We start from the raw sequence: 19,778 nt of genomic DNA on the forward strand, positions 1-19,778 counted from the left end.
AATTTAGCACCTGATACCCACTTAGGGATGATCAGTCTCTTATTTATAAAATAAATAAATTAAATTTTATATTCATCAGTGATTATGTGAAAATCTAATGATGATAACTTATTACAATATTTCCAAGGAATGCTTATAAATACTACAATATATATTTGACTTACACACATTCTCATCCTGTTTTAAATCGTAACTTTGCTTTTACTGTGGATACTTATATTTTAAAAGTTTCAATCATACATAGAAAACATACTATTGTGTCTGATGCTAATGAAACATTATATAAAGAAGTATATGCTAATGAAACATATAAAGAAGTATCTTCCCTCCAGAGGAACCTTGTAATTTAAGACACCATGTGCACACACACACACACACACACACACAAAATCAGACCCCTGAATTCCCTGAAAAAAGAATGCTTATTTTATCAAACCAAGAAAGCTCTATTTTTTTTTTAATGTTCACACTGCTGCACCAGGACTCATGTGTTAGTCATGTCTACTGTAGTCAGATCTACAGCAGTATTTTGAAATCTTGCTGGGGTCCTGAAACCACGTTCTTGTACTCGTCTATGGGATTCACAGCCACCCCAAGAGAAGCTTGCTACAAATTCAAAGAACAAGGCTATTGTTACCAAGAGAGACTGTGGAAGTCTTCTTCTTTTATTTTTTTCCCCCCTGTAGTAAGGAAACTTCGTAATAATTAGGTTAGAATATGCTTTCTGACTCTGAGGTCTCATTAGAAAATTCCAAGAAATAGTCAGGATATCCCAAGGAACATTTAAGGCTGTATTGACCCTGTGGTCATTGTCCACTCAGAACAGATTCTCAGTGCTACAAAGGAAAATAGCACATTGTTATGATGAGCATTAGACACAGTTAGGCCACGTGGTATCTATGAAATTTCCCTTTGGGAAGCAGGAAGGATCTATGATTTGGTAGATTTAGACAAACAATATTTTCGAATATATATTTTTGTGAATTTTACCATGTTCTCTCTGTCAATCAGCTAGGAGGAGGGTTGGCACTCAAGTGTATGACCCTATGTCTGTGTTGACCTGCGTAATGCTCTGGAAGACTCTGCAAAGCTCTGGGAGCCCCGTGATGGATTACTGTTGGAAGAGTGCGCGACTTGAATTTGAACAGTTCTTCAAATCCAGTCCATATTTGACTGAAATATGTATAGTTAATCTCTAGATAACTGAGGCAAACATAGCAAGGACAGAAAAGTAACAAAAGAGGATGACAGTGGAAGTATGACAGAGTCATGTGGTTCAAAGCAAGGAAATGGAGTGTATTTGGTGTTACTGCCCCAGACAGTTTAGCTCAGGACAGTTGCTATGGACTGGATTATATCCCTCAAAAATTCATAATTTGAAACCGTAGTCCCCGGTGTGATGGTATTTGGAGGTAGAACTTCTAGGAGGTAATTAAAGTTAAGCAAGGTCATAAGGATTGCGGTCCTAATCCAGTAGGATAGGTGTCCTTCCAAGAAGAGAGAGAAAGTTCTCTCTCTTTACATGTGCATGCGCCCAGGAAAGACCATGTGGGCACACAGTAAGGAGATAGCTATCTGTGAGATCTCCAGAACCTGACTGCTGGCACCATGATCTCAGACTTTCAGCACCCAGAACTGTGCTACAACAAATTGCTTAAGCTACTCAGTCTATGGGATTTTGTTGTGGCATCCCAAGCTAAGACAACACCACAGTAGTGGACTGGGGAGGTTGGAATGTTGAAGCAAAGCCTGTATCAGGCCCAATGCAGGATCCTAAGACCAGAGGTAGAACAGAGTTTAGATAAGAGCAGGGATCAGAATAAAGACAAGACTAAGACTGTGTGGGGGACAGAGTCATCAACCAAGGAACGCTGAACCAGGATTTGGCATAGTGAGTAAGAGCTTTGGCTTTGGACTTAGCTAGGTTAACTTTTTTCTCTACCTTCTACAAGTTGCAAGACTTTAAGCAAGTTACTTAACTGCCTCATTCTAATGCCAGTACCTCACTATACATCCTATAATGGAGATAATAATGCTTTTATCACATAGCTACTGTGAGAATTAAATGATTAGTATTTGGCACAGTGTCTAGTACAGGCTAATATCTTCTTGAATTGGTAACTAAGTGTAGTAGCCAAGGCCAGAGAATTTGAAGTCTAAACTGGTCTGCATTCATTTGTTCCTACTCCAAATATTTACTCCATACATACTATCTGCCAGGCAAGATTATAGGTACGAGAGATGTAGCAGTGAGCAAAATGGACAAAACAAAACAAGCAAACAAAAAACCCTCCACTCTCGTGGAGCTCACGTCCTAGGGCATTAATGAGTCTAATTGCAAGAACCTGAGCTTGAGTCCCCAGCCATGTCCCACATACAAAAAGGTCTTGTTCTGGGCAACTCACACAGTTTCTGGTAATAGATAAATACATGTAAAAAGAGACAAAGGAAACATAGGCTGCCAAATAGCTTGTCACAGGTATGATAAATATTGCTCATTTCTTTTTCAAAAATGCATGAAGGACCCTTATTAACATGGCATCTTGCAAAAAGCTATTGTCACTCTTATTCTCTAAAAGCTTTTCTTCTCTTTCATCTCTCCCCTCTGGAAAGACAGGCTTTATATAAAGACAGTATTCTTGTCCTAGAAAGAGGTCTACCTGGATCTTTCCATTGTCCCATAATGTTTCATTTGCTTTCCTGAATCTTATTTCTGGAAAACAAACAAACAAACAAAAACAAACAAACAAACAAACAAAAAAACCTCAGCCTGGCAAGAAGGAAAACAGATTTTTAAACAATTTGGGAAATTAAAGCTTCACAATGATCCTTTCGGAAAGGGGTCCCTTGGTGTAGCCAGCTCCCCTTCTCAACACTTGTGGAAGTCTGTAGAAGTCAGTTTGGGGAACCTCCTTAGTCTCGGGGTGTATGTGTGATCTCCTTTTTATATACATCTTTCCCTCTTGATTCAGAAGGCAAGCTAAAATGTGGAGACCTTGGCTACATAAATAATTGCAGAATGGATTTTGTTTTGTTTAGTGGCCATTTACCATGCTATTTGTTGTGTTTTTCATTCTTTTGTCATTGGGCTGATTGGAAAATGGATTTGGTTACGATTCATAAGCCATTTCTCAGATCTAAAAACCCATTATCCAAGACACTTCACAGTAACAGCGTAGTAAAACAAGTTGTTTCTTTGTTGCTTTGGAAATATACCTTCTTTTCCTTTATTATTTTGAGGCACCCTGAGTTCATGTATACACAATCCAAAATCAAAATAGCTAAGGGAAGTGTTGAGATAAGCTGCCCATCGTTTTCTGCCTAAATAAAAGAAAGGGAAAAGTAAGAGTAAGTGTTTTTGCAAAACTTCAATGAATACACAATTTCAGTCAATAAAGAACCACTAGAAACAATGCCGAAAACAAATTGGACTTGGTCCAAAATTCTTTTCATGTTTAAAAACGTTCAGGATTTCTTTTCTTCTTCCCATGTAAATGCATACGTGTACCAGTTTTGCCCATGAAAGAAAAGTAATGTTATTTCAGTTAAGTCTCCTTTGTTTGGTTTATCACCTGGATCATGGGAAGGTATGATTTTAGAGTTTGTTGCTTTCAATGCACGCTTACAAATTAACAGGGCCAAATAAAGATAACCCTTCAAATAGCAAATAAGAGAAATTCCTTTTTTATAAAACCAGAACACCTCTCACAGGACTAGGTCCTTTGTTAGTAAGATAAATTCTAGAAATGGATTTCAGAGTAAAGACCTCAGTATTTGTTTTTATTCTTGTGAGACCAATACAGTGCTGACAAAGAGTACTGTAAGGTGTCACCATAGTTAGAAATAAAGCACATTTAAGAGTTCTTTATTGCTTTTTGAGGGTTGGGTATTGCTGTCCTTAGCCATGCTACCATTTTACAAAACAGCACTAGGAGGGTTAGATTCGCCTGAGCCCCATCTGAATCTTATAAACGCTCTTTAAAAATGTCAAACCTTTAGGAATATTAGAACGATTATAATACACCATCATTATGTTCCCATAGGTTTAAGTCTGAAATACACTGACTCTAGGAGTAAAAGGATGTATTTTTCCATTGCCCTTCATACCTTTATTATTTCCCATAAAATAGCAACCCCATGTCAGAAGACTTAGCTATTTCAAATGTTTTGGGGTTCTTTTTGTTTTTGTTTTTGTTTTTGTTTTTTAAGATAAGAAATGTAAACACTATTTTGATACACAGACTTGTTTCTTTAAATCTGGATGTTAGGGCACCTGGGTGGCTCAGTGGGTGAAGCCTCTGCCTTCCGCTCAGGTCATGATCTCGGGGTCCTGGGATCGAGTCCCGCATCGGGCTCTCTGTTTGGCAGGGCGCCTGCTTTTTCCTCTCTCTTTCTGCCTGCCTATCTACCTACCTGTGATCTCTCTCTGTCAAATAAATAAATAAAATCTTAAAAAAAAAAAAATCTGGATGTTAAAATGTGTAATACCTCCTGTTCGAAACACAGTAAATTTGTGGTGCAAGTTCTGAGCAGAGAAGGTGGGGTGGAATAGGAAAATATAACATTCGAGCCCTGGTGAAGGGATTACTTGTTAGAGAGGGAGAAGCAGATGCACACAGGTGACTGCAACAAAAATGGGAAATTGCCAAGCAGAAGGCATAAGAGCAGGATTCTCAATTCGGGCCGCACAACAGAATCACCCGGGAGCCACCAGTTCCTGACAGTAACCAGCATGCAAGTTCAGACCACAGAAGAGAGTTGGTATGTAGAAATAAAGAGTAGATTTAAAACCCAGAGCTGTACATATTCAACAATTACCCCTTTCTTTGTTTTGGCGAGAGGCGGGGTTAATGGGTAGACATTTTATCATTTACCCTGGGTAAGCATTCAGGAAATGCTTTGTTACCAGTCTGACTCCATTTCCAGCCGCAACCCTGCGGAGTTAAGTTGAGTAATGTCTATACCTAAGAGTAGGCGTGCATGTATATATAATGCTCTGGGTGAATGAAAAGCAAAATTAGTTCTTTCAGAAATGTTCTCTTGGTTCTGATTAACGATAAAAATAAAAGCTGTAAGTTTCCACAAATGCTACAAGTGGCTTTTTCTCGCAGCATTGGTTCATCTCTCCTGAAAAAGTCCTTCATTCAAGGACCACCTTGCAACCATAGATCATTTATGGATAATTTGGTAGATGATAGACATTCGAAATTGCTGTGACAGGTGTTTTCACATTGTTTTTACTGATCTGATAAAAAGCATATTGCCAGAAAAGAGTGTGAAGAACTTAAATTCCTCAGAATGAATGTGAAGCACCCTTTTGAAATGAGAATTGCTATAAAGAAGCATTTTGGAAAGGGATGAAGGTGGGGGGTGGGGCGAAGTCCTTGAGATGAAAATACAGTTCAGTAAAACAAATGTAACTCTTTGATGGGAACTATATGCACGGAGCTTTAATTTATTCATCATTGTTATTGTCCTTGAAATTGTTTGCTGCTTACCATCCACATGATGGCCCCGGGAAGCCCCGAAGGGAGCAGATGAAAACAACTCCATGTTTATTCCTGGTAAACTATTACAATATATTGCAGAAGAAGAAATAAGAATTTACTAAAGAGACACATAATGAAGGCTGAAGGCTAAAAAATACAGAGAGAGACTCTTTTTTGTATAAGATGGCCGGTCAGTGCCAACATTAATCTATAAAGCCAGTGGCACCTGTGTTAATTTATATGGGAATAAAAATTGTTTTATATAACTTTTGCTATGGAAACTGATATTCCGTAAGCTCATTGCATTTTTAATCTTGACTTAAGAGAAGTGCTCCTGTGACAGTTTAAAAAAATTAGAGTTCCACTCATCTCTTTGTAAGAGCTCCTTCTCTTCATTCTGTGTCCTTCCCCGCATACCCGCCGGCCCACACCCAACTCCATCCACCCACCCTCTTAGCCAAAGGCGTTTGTGAAATATGGAAGCACTTATGTCATGCTGTTACTTGGTTGGGGTATTCTTTATAAATGCCTCCTGTATTTCAGAGGTGGTTTGAGGAGGTCAGCTAATGCAATTTCACTTTGATTACTTATTTGAATTTTGGATGCAAAGAACCCTGAACCAATTCCCTGGATTTGTCATAATCATAATTTAGTTATCCACAGCTGCTTCATTAGATTTAAGGTCCTTTCAAAAGAATATTGATTATTACAGCTCCTGATTATCTAATAACAATATTCATAAGATGCCCTCTTCCTCCAGCTCCATTCCCCTGACTGACTAATCGGTCCTGATTTTAACTATTCTCCTTTTCCAGTCACAGCACCCCACCCCCATTCCCCCCCACAGAAGTTACCACATTGTAATGACACAGCGATACAAAGCAAGACTTTCTGTTCTTTCAGAGGCTATACATTATTCTCCATAAACCCTTTCTGTCCCCTTTCAGTTTACTGTTACGGTTGCCATCAGAAGTCTGTTATCTTAACGCAAATCCTAGCATGGCATTCCAGAGTCTAACACTCTTCCGTGGCTCCTGTTACCCACTTTGTACTTTCTGTGTAGAGAGAAGTGGTATAAGAAAGCCCTTGGACCCAAGTGTGAAACTTGTTTTTCCAGCTCGATGACATAATCAAATGGGAACATTAACGTTAACACACGCCAACTCAAATAAATCAATACATTTTTTAAAGTAGTTATATTTAATGATGTGTGTTATCACCAAAAGGGAAAATGTGTATATTGTCTTATATGAACTTTTCACTCAAAGGAGTCATTAAACTGTTTAACAAAGTGTTTGAGAACATCTAGAATATTCCAAGCACTTGTCTAAGCAGCTAGAGATTCAACCGTAAACAAGATAGGCATGGTCTTAGCCTTCATGGAGCTTCTACTCTGTTGGCCATCCAGGGAGATAAGGAGGCAGTGACATCACTGTATGACAAGGACTTAGTCTGGAAAGAACGGGATTCTACAGGAGCTAAAGAAAATACACTGAGAGAGAGAGTTGTCAGGGAAATCTTCATGAGGAAAGTGACCTCTAAGCTGAGTTCAAAAAGAAGAGGAGAAATTAGCTGAGCTGATTGTTATAGAGCAAGAACCTGACATACTCAGGGAATTAAAAGAAGCTCTAGATGAATGAATGAGCAAGGGTGTTAGGAGAGACAGAAGAGGCCAGAAAACAGTCATGCAGGGTCATAGAGGGACACAGGATAAAGGGCGGGTTGTTGCCTTGAGGTACATTGGGTATCAAAGAGAAGTTTTCATTAGGCAGAGCCTGCATTGCCAAAAAACCAAGGATGATTTGATTTTGAAATCTATGATCTGGTAAGGAACCTCTAAGTTTAATTAAGAGGTAGCTAAATTTCTTGAGATTGCTTGACCAGTTTTCTAGAAAATTCTTTGACTTAGCTCCTGTTACATACTTATAATTAACTGACTACTGTTTCTGTAGCTTTTTTTCTCAACACATTTTAGATTGTATGCTTAAAACACATTTTACTGATGACTTAAAAGTTTCCTATTCTAATTACACACCTTTAATTTCTGGGGTTTTTTTTTTTCAACCAGAAATTAATATAATTAAAAATGTTGTTGTCTCCGAGGAAGAAGTACAAAATAGAAAATGTATCAGGCTATGGCATTACACTTAGAGCCAATTCTGTGCAAGTTTTATTCCCTACGCTTGTCAAAAGTTGTTAAAACATTGCTTGCCTTTTTTGAATATAAAATGTGGGCAGACATGTACTAATATATCAAAAAATGACACTTTGTCAAAGAGGGCTTTCATGGGAGAATGTTCTGAATAAAATGTTTTCTTTTACAAAGAACCCGACCTGTTTAACATTCCAAAGCAAACACAAAAGAACACAAAATGCCCGAACTTACTGCCAGTCACAACCGTCAGTTTCATTTACGCTTTCATACTTTTTTTTTAATGTTCCAAAAATTGTTCCCCCAAAGAATTATCAGTTTTATTCCATGATAACCCTTATTTGAAGTAAAATAAAAGTAGCTTAGACCCTCCTCAAAATGGATGCCTTTCAGACTTACTCGCACTTCTGATAGTATGAAGATGATATGGTTGCCTATGTCTACCGTTAGACTCAGTGTAATTTTATGTGAAGCAACAACTCCCTTATCTATTAGGAACACTTGCTGAGGCTAACTGTAGTTCACTCTTTGGCAGATGAAATACAGAATTAAAATCTCAAACTAGTTTTCAAGGTTTTTTTCCACAGTCATTGGAAAATCTTTTAACCTAGGGAAAGATGGTAGCCAGAAAAGAATGGAAAACAGATGGCATTTAAAGGCCTTAGCAAGATTGAAAAAGCAGATGCGCCTGTATGTCTCCCTCTCCTCATTCCTCACATAGTACTTCCCTGTTGTGATTAATCTGTGATGGAGCCAAAGCTTTGGATCTTCTGGGGATTTCCAGAATTAGGATAATGGTGGATAGTTTGAATGTCAAACTGAAAATCAATAGCTCATTGGTTTTGATCACAAACTCGTATCATCTTACTGAAATAGGAGGGGTATCTCTATGTGTCTCCCACATCCTTGGCAGAGAGCGCACTAGGTCTAACTCTCCAGTGGGGATATCGTTCATTGTTTAGGGTACCAGGGAGAAGGGCTGAAAGAAATAGAAACAGATGGCAGTTGAGGTCATTGAGATACGGTATAGCTTAAGGCATCCTGGAAGGCCACATAATTGTACTAGTGTGAAAAGAAGAGAAACAGTCTGTGTGACTTCATTTCACGTGGAAGCTGAGCCTGCCCAGAATTAAAATTCCTCAAGAGTGGGAGGGATGCAAGAGTTTTGAGCTGATATCAGAGAACGGCAGGAGCAGATTCCGCCGCTAGGAGGGTTCATCGGAGAGTAGGAGACGCAGACCAGGTTTTAATGAAATACCAGAAAATTCTGTGCAGATTGATATGAGAGAAGACTGATTGATATTGGGAGCGCCAGATTTTAAATCCTAATAGCTGAGTCAAATGTGTTGCCTTCGTCTTTTAATTCACTCGCACTATGATTGCAGGGGAGAGGTATTTTGCTGTGGTAGCAGGGCTGGTGGTAAGCATCTCACAACTGAAAATGCTTCTGTTGGAGCTCTGAGCTGGTGAGCTGGGACAGTGAGACTCAGAGCTATGGAGCGCGGTTTTGCATCCGCCTCCATCACCACTAATTACATGGCCCTTGGCAGGTGCCTTAGACTCCCTAGGCCTCACTTCGTTCACCTGTAAAATGGGCCTAATGAAACCGGCTCAGGAGGCATTTAGGTCAGTGTCAACACCTATTTAGTAACTAATAAATGACAGCAATATCATTAATAGACAAATTTGCACAGCTTAGAGCAGCACCCCGAGGAGTAGGCTGCGCATGGATGCTGTTGCTCATTGCACCAGGAAACCCACTTCAGTCGTTCTTGTGGGAGGTTAGAATTTCCTCCTATTCTGTAAGCCAGGGAAAACTGGTTCTGCGTTACCACCTGTTCTCTCTGGGTTCCTTAGGTATATAAACTATGTTGTGTGTTTAAATAGAAGTTAAGGTCAGAACATTTCCTTGAAAACACATTCTGGTTCCATGGTCAGAGTGACTCAAAGATTTTTTTTTAACACCAGTTGTTGCACACTTAGGAATTGTTTGCTAAAAACAGTGGTTCCTCCTAAATGTATTAAAGCCAAAATTAGTTTCTAAAATTTAGATCCCTTTAAAGTTAAAACAGTCATATCCTTGATGATATAAACTTTTATTACCTAAGAGGTTAAAGTACATATCATGTGTAACAAAGGAAATGGTAGTGACATATCAATATTGGGTTCTACTACATATTAGCCATTCTGGATACCCTGCGGTCATACCTACCACCAATGGCTCATTATGAGTTACAACTGAAACCAACGCAAAATGCAGAGGAACCCTGATTTATCTTAATATTAAAATTTTACAGCACTTTTTGAGCTATTTTATAAATTAATTAATTTCAAAATGGATGAAGCAGTAACATTGAGGTTCAGCTAATTATCTGTAAATTAAATATAAGCATTTAAAATAACCATTTTAATTAAATACAAGACTCAGGCAACTAATCATTAAAAGTGGAATTGGTGACTTGAGATTTATCATTCGGAAACTACTCGCACCACACTTCTAATGAATTCTTTCCTCTACTTAAATGAAAGACAAAATGTATCTCCCCAATGTGGCAGATAACCCTTTCTTGGGTCATTGTTGTTAATTTGAAATTGATTCAGAGCAAAAAAATTTGCTTTGCTACATTCTCTTAGATACAAAACTGTAGTTACTCATTGCTAAACCATTTCCAACATGACATTTTTAGTTCTTTAAACTAAAGAATTTTAAACTTTAAACTAAAGACAAGAATTTTAGTTCTTTAAAAATCTAAGAAAAACTCTAGTCATTATAATAGTGCTTATTATTGCAAAAAAATGGGAATATTTTGTAAGAAAAAAATTATGCTTTTCATAGAGGAGCCTCAGAGGAAGAAAAATCTGAATAACTTGTGATTTAATTTTTTAAACTAAAATAATTTTTTACAACTTCAAGGATAATGAGGAATAATGCTTTGGATAGCTTCATTTTATATACAGTAACAATATACTTCAAACTTTATATTTGTCAGAATGTAAAAATATATTGCTATGTTCAGATTTCTCTATGGAATTGGTATATGTTTTTAAAAAAATAACCGTTGACTAGTTTTTATAGTGCAATGTAACTATCACTTAGCATGAACCATGATGCATGGTTAAGTGCTTAATAAACATTTGTAGGCTGAGTAAATGTATCGATAAGTTTTATAAAGTATCTTTTTTTTATATAAACATATAATACATTTTTATCCCCAGGAGGTAAAGTATCTTTTAAAAGATTCTCTTTTGAAACTATTTATTGTTATATGATACCTTCTACTTTATTCCAAATAGTGAATAAAGCCAACGTGCATCTCCTTAGCACTTGGAAGGCGGGATGTTGTTCTGCTCTTCTGCCAAACACTGCTTTTCTGTGTCCTGGAATTAGTATAGACATTAAAAATCCAAAAGAGAGCAGTGCCCCTGCTGGCTGAGAGAGAGTGATGTAAAAGCAAGTTAGCTTGTTTTGTTCTTTGTGCTAAATACCTGCAATTACTGACTGTCACATTTTTCTTCTGTTGTAAAAACTGAACTAATTGAAGGTACTACCCTTAGGGGATGAGTTCTGCAGTGTAAGGAATGTTGAGTGCCCTCTTGAGTTTAGCATTTTAATTATTCATAATTATAATGATTTCTGTTTATTTGGGAACTTTAGAAATAATTCTAGCTTCTCAAACAAATTGAGAAGCAGAGTGGTTGAGGCTTTGTTTTCCTCTGTCTCACATTGAGGTCAGCAGCGTATGAGCACGTGAGAGGTTCTCACAAGCAATGGATCTGGTTTTCTGGCTAGAAAGTAGCCACTACCAATGTGTGCCATGTCCTGAAAAAACCGAATGTACTTTTTTTCTACTAGTTCTCTGGTTTCTCTGGAACTGTTTGGGCAGTGCTGGGATAGTGAGGTGGAGAATGGGATTCAAGTGGAAGAACTAGACATAACATATGAAAGTGTGTTAATCAGAGAAGAGATACAAGAGATTTGGTAGCTGGCAATTAGCATAGTGTATACAATTTTAAAGTCTTTTTCTTGAAAAAGATGTGGGTGTGGGGTGCCTGGGTGGTGTAGTTGGTTAAGCATCTGCCATTTGATCTCAACTCAGGTCATGATCTCCGGGGCCTGGGATCGAGCCCCACATCGGGCTCCATACTCTGTGGAGTCTTCCTAGGATTCCCTCTCCTTATCCCTCTGCCCCTCCCCCCACATGCTCTTGCTCTCGCTCTCACTTTTTTTTTTTTTTTAAGATTTTATTTATTTATTGACAGAGAGTGCACACACAAGCTCGGGGAGCAACAGAGGGAGAGGAAGAAGTGGGCTCCCCACTGAGCCGGGAGCCTGATGCCGGGCTCAATCCCAAGACCCTGGGATCCTGACCTGAGCTGAAGGCAGATGCTTAACCAACTGAGTTACCCAGTTGCCTTTCTTGCTCTGTCTCTAAAATAAATACATAAATCTTTTTTTCTTAAGAAAAATATGTGTGTGTAAAAGATGAATACTCTGGCCATTTGGGACCAGAATAATCTTTATATCTACTATTAAATATATAATCTATATAATCTATAATATATATTAAATATATAATCTATATAATATATATAATCTATATAATCTATAATATATATTAAATATATAATCTTTATATCTACTATTAAATAAATATTAGAAAATTATGTGTGTGTAAAAGATGAATACTCTGGCCATTTGGGACCAGAATAATCTTTATATCTACTATTAAATATATATTAGTGATAATGATGTATTGGGACTGTGTCCTGCAATCTATTTAGAGGTCATATATACTCTTAATAATAGCCTGAGGAAAAAAACAATGAAATATTTCTTTAAAAAAAAGTTTGGCATTGCAAACCTGTTTCATTGCAGTCTGTTTCATTTTCTCATCTCCTTCTTTCTTTTTTAATCTAATACAACACTCTAGTTTCAGAGCCAAACATGTACTCTGCAGCTAGACAATTACTCAGGTCTCTTAGTGTTCTATATTCAACTTAGGAAGAAGCAGCAAGTGCTTAATATATTCAAGTAGTAGGAAAGAAAGGTAAAAATGATTGTATGGATAATCATCATACATACATAAAAGACAGTCTGGAGTTACACAATGTGGGCATCTTTAGGGAGAGTACGTTTAACCTCTCTCACCTAAAAAACTTCAATCGCAGAAAAAAGGTTCTGTTGCAGGAACATTATCTGCAGGTGCATGTGGGCAGTCCCCAACTTACAAATCCATCTCTAATCCAAGGGAATTAAGGGTTCCATATTCCAGGGTTAGGCTCCAATGTAAGCTCTGCTATTCATCTGCAAATTGTTTAATAAAGGCCCTGGAAACACCCTTTAAAAAAGAAAGAAAGAAGGAAATCTGATCACCCAAAATATACTTCTTCCCATAACATATTTTTACCCACTGCTACTGAGGAACAGCAACAACAATAAAAACAAAAATTAAATTAAATTAAAAAATAAAAAATAAAAGATGAACTGGATAATCAGTTTTGCTCCGTCTCTACCCACAGGTGCTAACAAGCAGGGAACAAGCCAAAAGGACCGGAGGTAGGTGAGAAGAGGCCATGGAACATCCACCGAGCAGATAATCCTCGTGGGACCCTTGCGAAGTGTCTGAATGTAGGTATGTGTCCCGAGGACTGACATGCTCTCGGTGATGGAACTTTCGGTCCTCCCACCCCATGGGTTACACATCTGCTGCCTCATCAGCCTTTGGAAAAGCCCTACTTGGCATGACATGGCACCGTCCGCGCAGATACTCCGCCTTTCAGAAACCCCTGGTGGCTGTTCCATGAGTGGTCCTTCCTCCTCTCTGGGCTTCTCAAATGTTCTAAAAAATGACTTTAAAGTGCCTCCTGCTCTCCAGTCTCAATGATCCCATGTAGAAACCTTCCCACTGACACCAAGCCTAATTTCCCGAACACAGAGCGTCTCTGCCCTTGCTGTCTCGGCTACCTGAAATAACTTTCCCAAATCCTCCTTCCTGGTTTTAGTTCTGCCTTTCCTCTAAGACCTAAGTCACGTTCCACCTACATCACAAAAAGCGTGCCTGCCGATTTTCCATCCCAGTTATGTCCTTCCTTCGAACCCGCCATAGAACTTGTAGTTACACTGCGCTCTGACGTTTGATATCTTGTGTTGTGTATGCCTTTGTCTCTCCCTATGCATGTGCCCTGCGTCCTCGGTGTAACTATTTATTTCTGGAAAGATGGGAACTGTTGAATTTTTTATACCAGAATCCAGGGTGAGGCGTAGTGGGCAGGTAATGAGCTGCTCTGCCAGCAAGGGGACGAAGCAAGACGGTGAGAACACAGATCCGCAGCAAGACTGCCTGAGCCTGAGCTCGAGCTCCCACTCAGCCAGCTAGTAACTGGCCGAGGCAAGGTTCTTCAAAAAACTCTCCGTGCCTCAATTTCCTTATCTCTAAAATGGGAATAATTAATACATCCATCCCCTGGAGTTATGGTAAAGTTTAAACCAGTTATATAAAAAGTGCTTTGAATAGTCTGATATGTATTCGATGCTCAAAAATTGTTACCAAATAATTACTGTGCGTACATGTAATAATCCATCTCTCAATTAAGGTTTTCAATGATGTCATAAGGTAGATTGCATTATTCCCATTCGAAAAGGAGGAAATCTATGGCTCTGAGAGGTCTGGTCATGGCCTAAAATCACAAGAAGAGGCAGAATGAGAGCCAACTTGTCTGACCTTAAACGCTGCATTGTTTTGCACTGCACATTGCCTCACACATGACTTACTGTTGCTAACGATGCAATGTATAGCAAACAAAATTATGCTGAGATTTCACTAGCCTTGACCTTGAAAAATCTTCAATGTGCCATGTTTTAGTTGCCTATAAATCCTTTCTTATGGGCTAATCCAAATGTGGTGAAATTATAATTACCTTTTTTTGGGTTGTCTGTCTGGTTTGACTCAGAGGCTAAAATTCAACTCAGCAAATATTTCTGTTCCCAGGCACTCAAGGAGAAAGACAGAGAAAATACCAAATGGATAGTTTTGCCCTAGGGTATTTTATAATCTAGGTGACTCAAGTCATGGAAACAAAGCAAAACACCTCACACATTTTTAAGCTTTTCTTTCCTAGGTCCCTTTGAGATTGGCTCTTCCACGCTCCTTTCCTCACCCCGTGTCATAATATGGTCTGAACACAGGACCACTGCCTATAAAAAGAACACTTTGGGGTTTGGCTAAATGGGCCATACAAAAGTAAACTCTAATATGTATAAGCTTTTAAATCATTTTATTCTATTTGAAACTATTTGGGAGAATTTTCAAAAAGTCCTGTTAAACTTGGCAGATTAGCCCCTCTTGGAGTATCTTTATTTTCTAGAAAATCAAGTCTGGTTCTTGTCACTGCCAAAATTCCTTGGCCGCTGCTACTTCTTTGTGCATCTGTAGTACTTAGCACTGTTCTTAGACATAGTAGATGACTGATAAATCCTTGGTTCAATGAAGTGTTGCCATCCTAGTGATACAGTAATATACTCAGCTCTCCTGGCCTACTACTGGTTTACAGAGTAACTTCAGAGGTCCTCTGTAGACCTAAAGGAGCTAGCTTTAGGTGAAGACTCAACAAGAGGGGATTGGAAGGACTAACATTTTTAAGCACTTGCCTTATTCTAGAATTTTTATTTTACATATACCATTTCATTTAACCATCAAAGTAACTCTATGATTTAGGTATTGTTATCCCCCATTTACCGACAAGGAAGCTAAAATTCAGGGTCTGACCAATATATGTAAAAATCACACAACTAGTGAAAAGAATTTCCCACGTAAGTCCAACAAACGGCGAAGTGCGATGGGGGTGAAGTGAGCCCAAATTCAGAGTCAGGACGGCAGTACCCTGTATGGACACTAGCTTCAAGTGACGCAGGCACATCAGATAACGTCTTCATGCCTGTTTCCTCGTCTCATGTCACTCTATCATGAAGATCAAAACATTTGGTTTGTAAAATAGCCTTGAAATTATCATTGATGCTATAAACACAAGCTCTAGTTAATGCGTCTGGTAAAAATAGACACTGAAAGAGTTTAGAAGCCCCCCGAGTGGTTTGATTGATATGTCAGGCAGTGAAAGAAAGCAAAGGCCAAAAACAGGCCAACGCCGCGCCTTTGTAGGGGTTTTGGAGGCAGACCGAGGAAAGACTGCTCTGGCACTAATGCCAGTCCGATGCTGTCAGTCATCAGTCACTAAGTGGCGGTTTCCCATATCATGTGTCACATCATGTTTTAAAATGTAAGTATAACGGCCACAATTACTAAACTGAATAGAGGGTAAAAGGACCGAATAGAGGATAAGACAGTGGAAACAACAACAGTTGCATCAGGAGCTGTATACCTTGTGTAAAGAACGGTTGTTGTTAGGCTGCTCATCTGAAGGATTAAGAGCAATGCTGTCCTAGGGGGGCCTGGGTGGCTCCGTAAGTTAAGCCTCTGCCTTCAGCTCAGGTCCTGATCCCAGGGTCCTGGGATCCAGGCCCTGCAAGGCGGAAGGCTGCAGTTAAGCATCTGCCTTCCGCTCAGGTCCTGATCCCAGGGTCCTGGGATCCAGCCCCACATCAGGCTCCCTGCAAGGCGGGAGGCTGCTTCTCGCTCTCCTCCCGACTTGTGCTCTCTCTCTCTCAAATAAATAAATAAATAAAATCTTAAAAACAAACAAACAAAAATAGTAACACTGTCCTTAAACACTTGGTTCTCAAAGTACACATGTGTATGGAACACCCCAGGGGTCTTAGTGGGAACCAGCCTGCTGCTTCTTGAAGCAATCCATCCAAAAGTTGTTCAGAGCAACTCAATACACTTCAGGTTGTGGCTGATGTCTGGTTTTGACCTTGTAAACATTGAGGGAAGTAATGTATTTGGTGAGTTTAAAGCATGTGCTTCAGTTAAGTTACTATGCTGGTAGAAACAACTTCATCTTATGAACTATAAAGTGCTTTCTATTCTTGAGCATTTTTTTTTTAAAGATTTTACTTATTTGCCAGAGAGAGAGAACAAGCGAGTACACACAAACAGGCAGAGAGGCAGGCAGAGGCAGTGAGAGAAGCAGGTTCTCTGCCAAGCAAGGAGCCCAATGCAGGACTCGATCCCATGACCCTGAGATCATAACCTGAGCTGAAGGCAGTGGCTTAACCCACTGAGCCACCCAGGTGTCCCTATTCTTGAGCATTTAATTGCATGTCTTCTGAGTTTAGATAAGTCGTCATTAATCTCAGCGTCTGATCTAATCCATGATATAAGAAAGTTACCCATATTTTTACTTTTCATTTGTTTACATAATAAGTTCCAGAAACCACCTACCAGACTTTTTTTAATTGTATTTTAACCTCAGTGACAACAGTGGCATACCTAACTGATACTTTAAACAATATTCAAGAAGTCAAAGAGAAATTAAGAAAGCACTTCTGGAAGTGTCTCTTGTTAAAGCCTGACTAGAGAAGGCTTCCACTGCTGAGATGGCGAATCTGTAACCACTCAGTTTCATCTAACCAAGTTCAGCTGCCAAGGATTTCTAAAAACATGGGCCTATGACATAACACATTTAACTTTTAAGTAGCTGCCTTAATATTTGAAGTTTATCATTATTGTTTGTAATTAAACATCTTGATGGTAGAATGGGTTGCCAGAATAATGATTGGAGTAACCACAGCAGAGAGTGGTTAATTTGGGGAACACTTTTAGAGCATTGTCTCGTTATAAAGGTGTTCTTTTTTTTAAAGATTTTATTTATTTATTTGACAGACAGAGATCACAAGTAGGCAGAGAGGCAGACAGAGAGAGGAGGAAGCAGTCTCCCTGCTGAGCAGAGAGCCTGATGCCAGGACCCTGGGATCATGACCTGAGCTGAAGGCCAGAGGCTTTAACCCACTGAGCCACCCAGGTGCCCCTGTGAAGGTATTTTGTACACTATTAGTCATTATACAAATATTATTTATAAGAATAACATTTATGATATCAAGTTATGTTTTTCTGCAAAGATGTGAAATATAATGGAGGAAAATTTTCCTACTTTTACTTAAAAAATACTCATGAACATAGGTTCTTTAACACAGGGCAGGATAGCACCTGAGAGAAGACTCATAAGAATTACAATCTGTACTGTAACAGAGTGCTTGTTCTATGCTAGACACTGTAAAATATATCACTTTGAATTTTTAGAATGTCCCTGCAAGATTTTGTTTTCTTCATATACCCACCTATGCAACTGGGACTCAGATCCATTAGTAAATAGATTAATAAACTAGCAAATGGTAGATCCCCAAGGTAAAGATGTTTTAGACTGCTGTACTCATACTCTTTAACTATTGGGGAAGCCATCTTCCTCCAGAGGCAATAGGAAATAAGAAGTCAAAAGAAAAGCTCTCAAAACAAAAATGATAATCGTAGCTACCATTTATTAATGTGCCAGATGTGCGGGTAGGTGCCACAGGTGCCCTTGAATTCATTAGCCTCATTAACAGCTCAAAAGGAGTTCATTCATCTCTGGTTTTTCAAGTGAATTGGATATTAATATTTTCTCTTGCCTTGTGAGAATTTTAGAGTTCAAAGGCACTGAGTCACAGATCCAAGATGGCATGCCCAGTAAGCAGCAGAACAGAGTTACCAAGTCAGGTCTTGATGAGTTCCAAAATCCATATTCTTTCTGCAGAATATTATAAACTAAAATACATTTCTGATTTATAAAATAAAGATTCTGCACTGCTGCATACTGTTTTTTCTCTACTGTTTTTTCTCTAAATTTATTCTAAGAATGATTTTAGTTTTGTTTAGAAGTTACTGAGCTTTCTGTGGCTAAGGAATTTTCAGAAAATGAGTATTAATTCAATGAATATGCACTACTTTGTGTTTATCCTAATGGTGCCCAAGTTTACATTAAAGTCATATTGTAACATTATAAAATCTCATGTGATCGACTTATATTTCATAATCTAGAATTTCACTAAGAACTTAAATATGAAAACAGATTTATTAAGCTCACATACAGAAGTTGCTGCTCGGGAATACCACAAGTTACCAGCACAACTGAGTAGCTTTCATGCTAATCTTGCAGGAAGCCTAGAGAGGCAATTTGCATTCATTCATTAAACAAGTGTCTACTGATTGCTAATTATTTTCATAACTTCATGCTAGGGAGATTGGCAGATAATAAGAACACAAACACCACTACCCTTTAAAGAGTTTTACAAATTAATTAAAGAGAAAAGACTAGGAAACCATTAAGCAATGACAACTGAAGTTAAGCCATGTTGCAACAGCGAAATAAATCATTTTAATACCAAAACAAAAAACCAAACAGGGACACCTGGGTGGCTCAGTTGGTGAAGCCGCTGCCTTCGGCTCAGGTCATGATCCCAGGGTCCTGGGATCGAGTCCCGCATCAGGCTCCTTGCTCAGTGGGGAGTCTGCTTCTCTCTCTGCCTCTGCCTGCTGCTCTGCCTGCTTGTGTTCTCCCTCCCTCTCTCTCTCTCTGACAAATAAATAAATAAATAAAATCATTTTAAAAATAAATAAAACAGTGGATGTTCCCTTTTCATGGCTAGAGGTGCTGACTATGGGTTGAAGTAGTGGAAAAGGCTTCATAGAAGGCAGGCAGCTGGCTCGGCAGAGAGGATGGACGGTGCCTGCCCGACGGGAGCTGTGGTAGAAGTGGCCGAGCAGCAGGGGCATTTATTATCCCGTAGCTTTGTGCAGGGGAACTAGAAAAGACGAGATGAGACAAGGAGGTGAGGCCAGATAGTCAAAGGCTCTGACTCTAGCTAAAGACTCTGACCTTTGGCCTCCAGGGGGTGCGAACTCATTGAAAATTTTTGAGCAGAAGAATGACATCATTAAAAGAGTGCTCTAAAAAAGATGAATTTGCCAGGAGTCGGCAGGAAGGATTGGTAGAGATCGGGAGCAGAGAAACCACCACCGTAATTCAGTTCTACGGTGATGAGGTTGTAGACAGAAGTGACAGTGGGATAGCGGGAAAGAGTAAGTGCAAGAGACAGTGCAGAGAAGACCAGGAGAGAAGGTGACGGTATGTGGGGGAGAAAGACACAACATAGACCAAGTTTACCTTCTGTTTGGGAACTTTTATATTTCACAAAGTATATAGAG

The 19,778-nt window shown here is 39.0% G+C and overlaps 1 protein-coding gene across 2 annotated transcripts in view; it reads left to right on the forward strand.

Annotated features, from left to right (window-relative positions):
* The window catches only part of HS3ST5 (heparan sulfate-glucosamine 3-sulfotransferase 5), a 155,008-nt gene that overhangs the window by 36,784 nt on the left and 98,446 nt on the right, over positions 1 to 19,778 (forward strand). The window contains exon 2 of one of the 2 annotated variants that reach the window (XM_004753544.3): positions 13,162 to 13,274. The gene's annotated coding sequence lies outside the window, so the exon portion shown is untranslated. The remainder of the gene's footprint in view (positions 1 to 13,161; positions 13,275 to 19,778) is intronic. The other variant, XM_013056722.2, reaches the window with a different exon arrangement.

Source organism: Mustela putorius, unplaced genomic scaffold, assembly GCF_011764305.1.
Source record: "Mustela putorius furo isolate JIRA1106 unplaced genomic scaffold, ASM1176430v1.1 tig00000450_pilon_pilon_pilon, whole genome shotgun sequence".
NCBI classification, from domain to species: domain Eukaryota; kingdom Metazoa; phylum Chordata; class Mammalia; order Carnivora; family Mustelidae; genus Mustela; species Mustela putorius.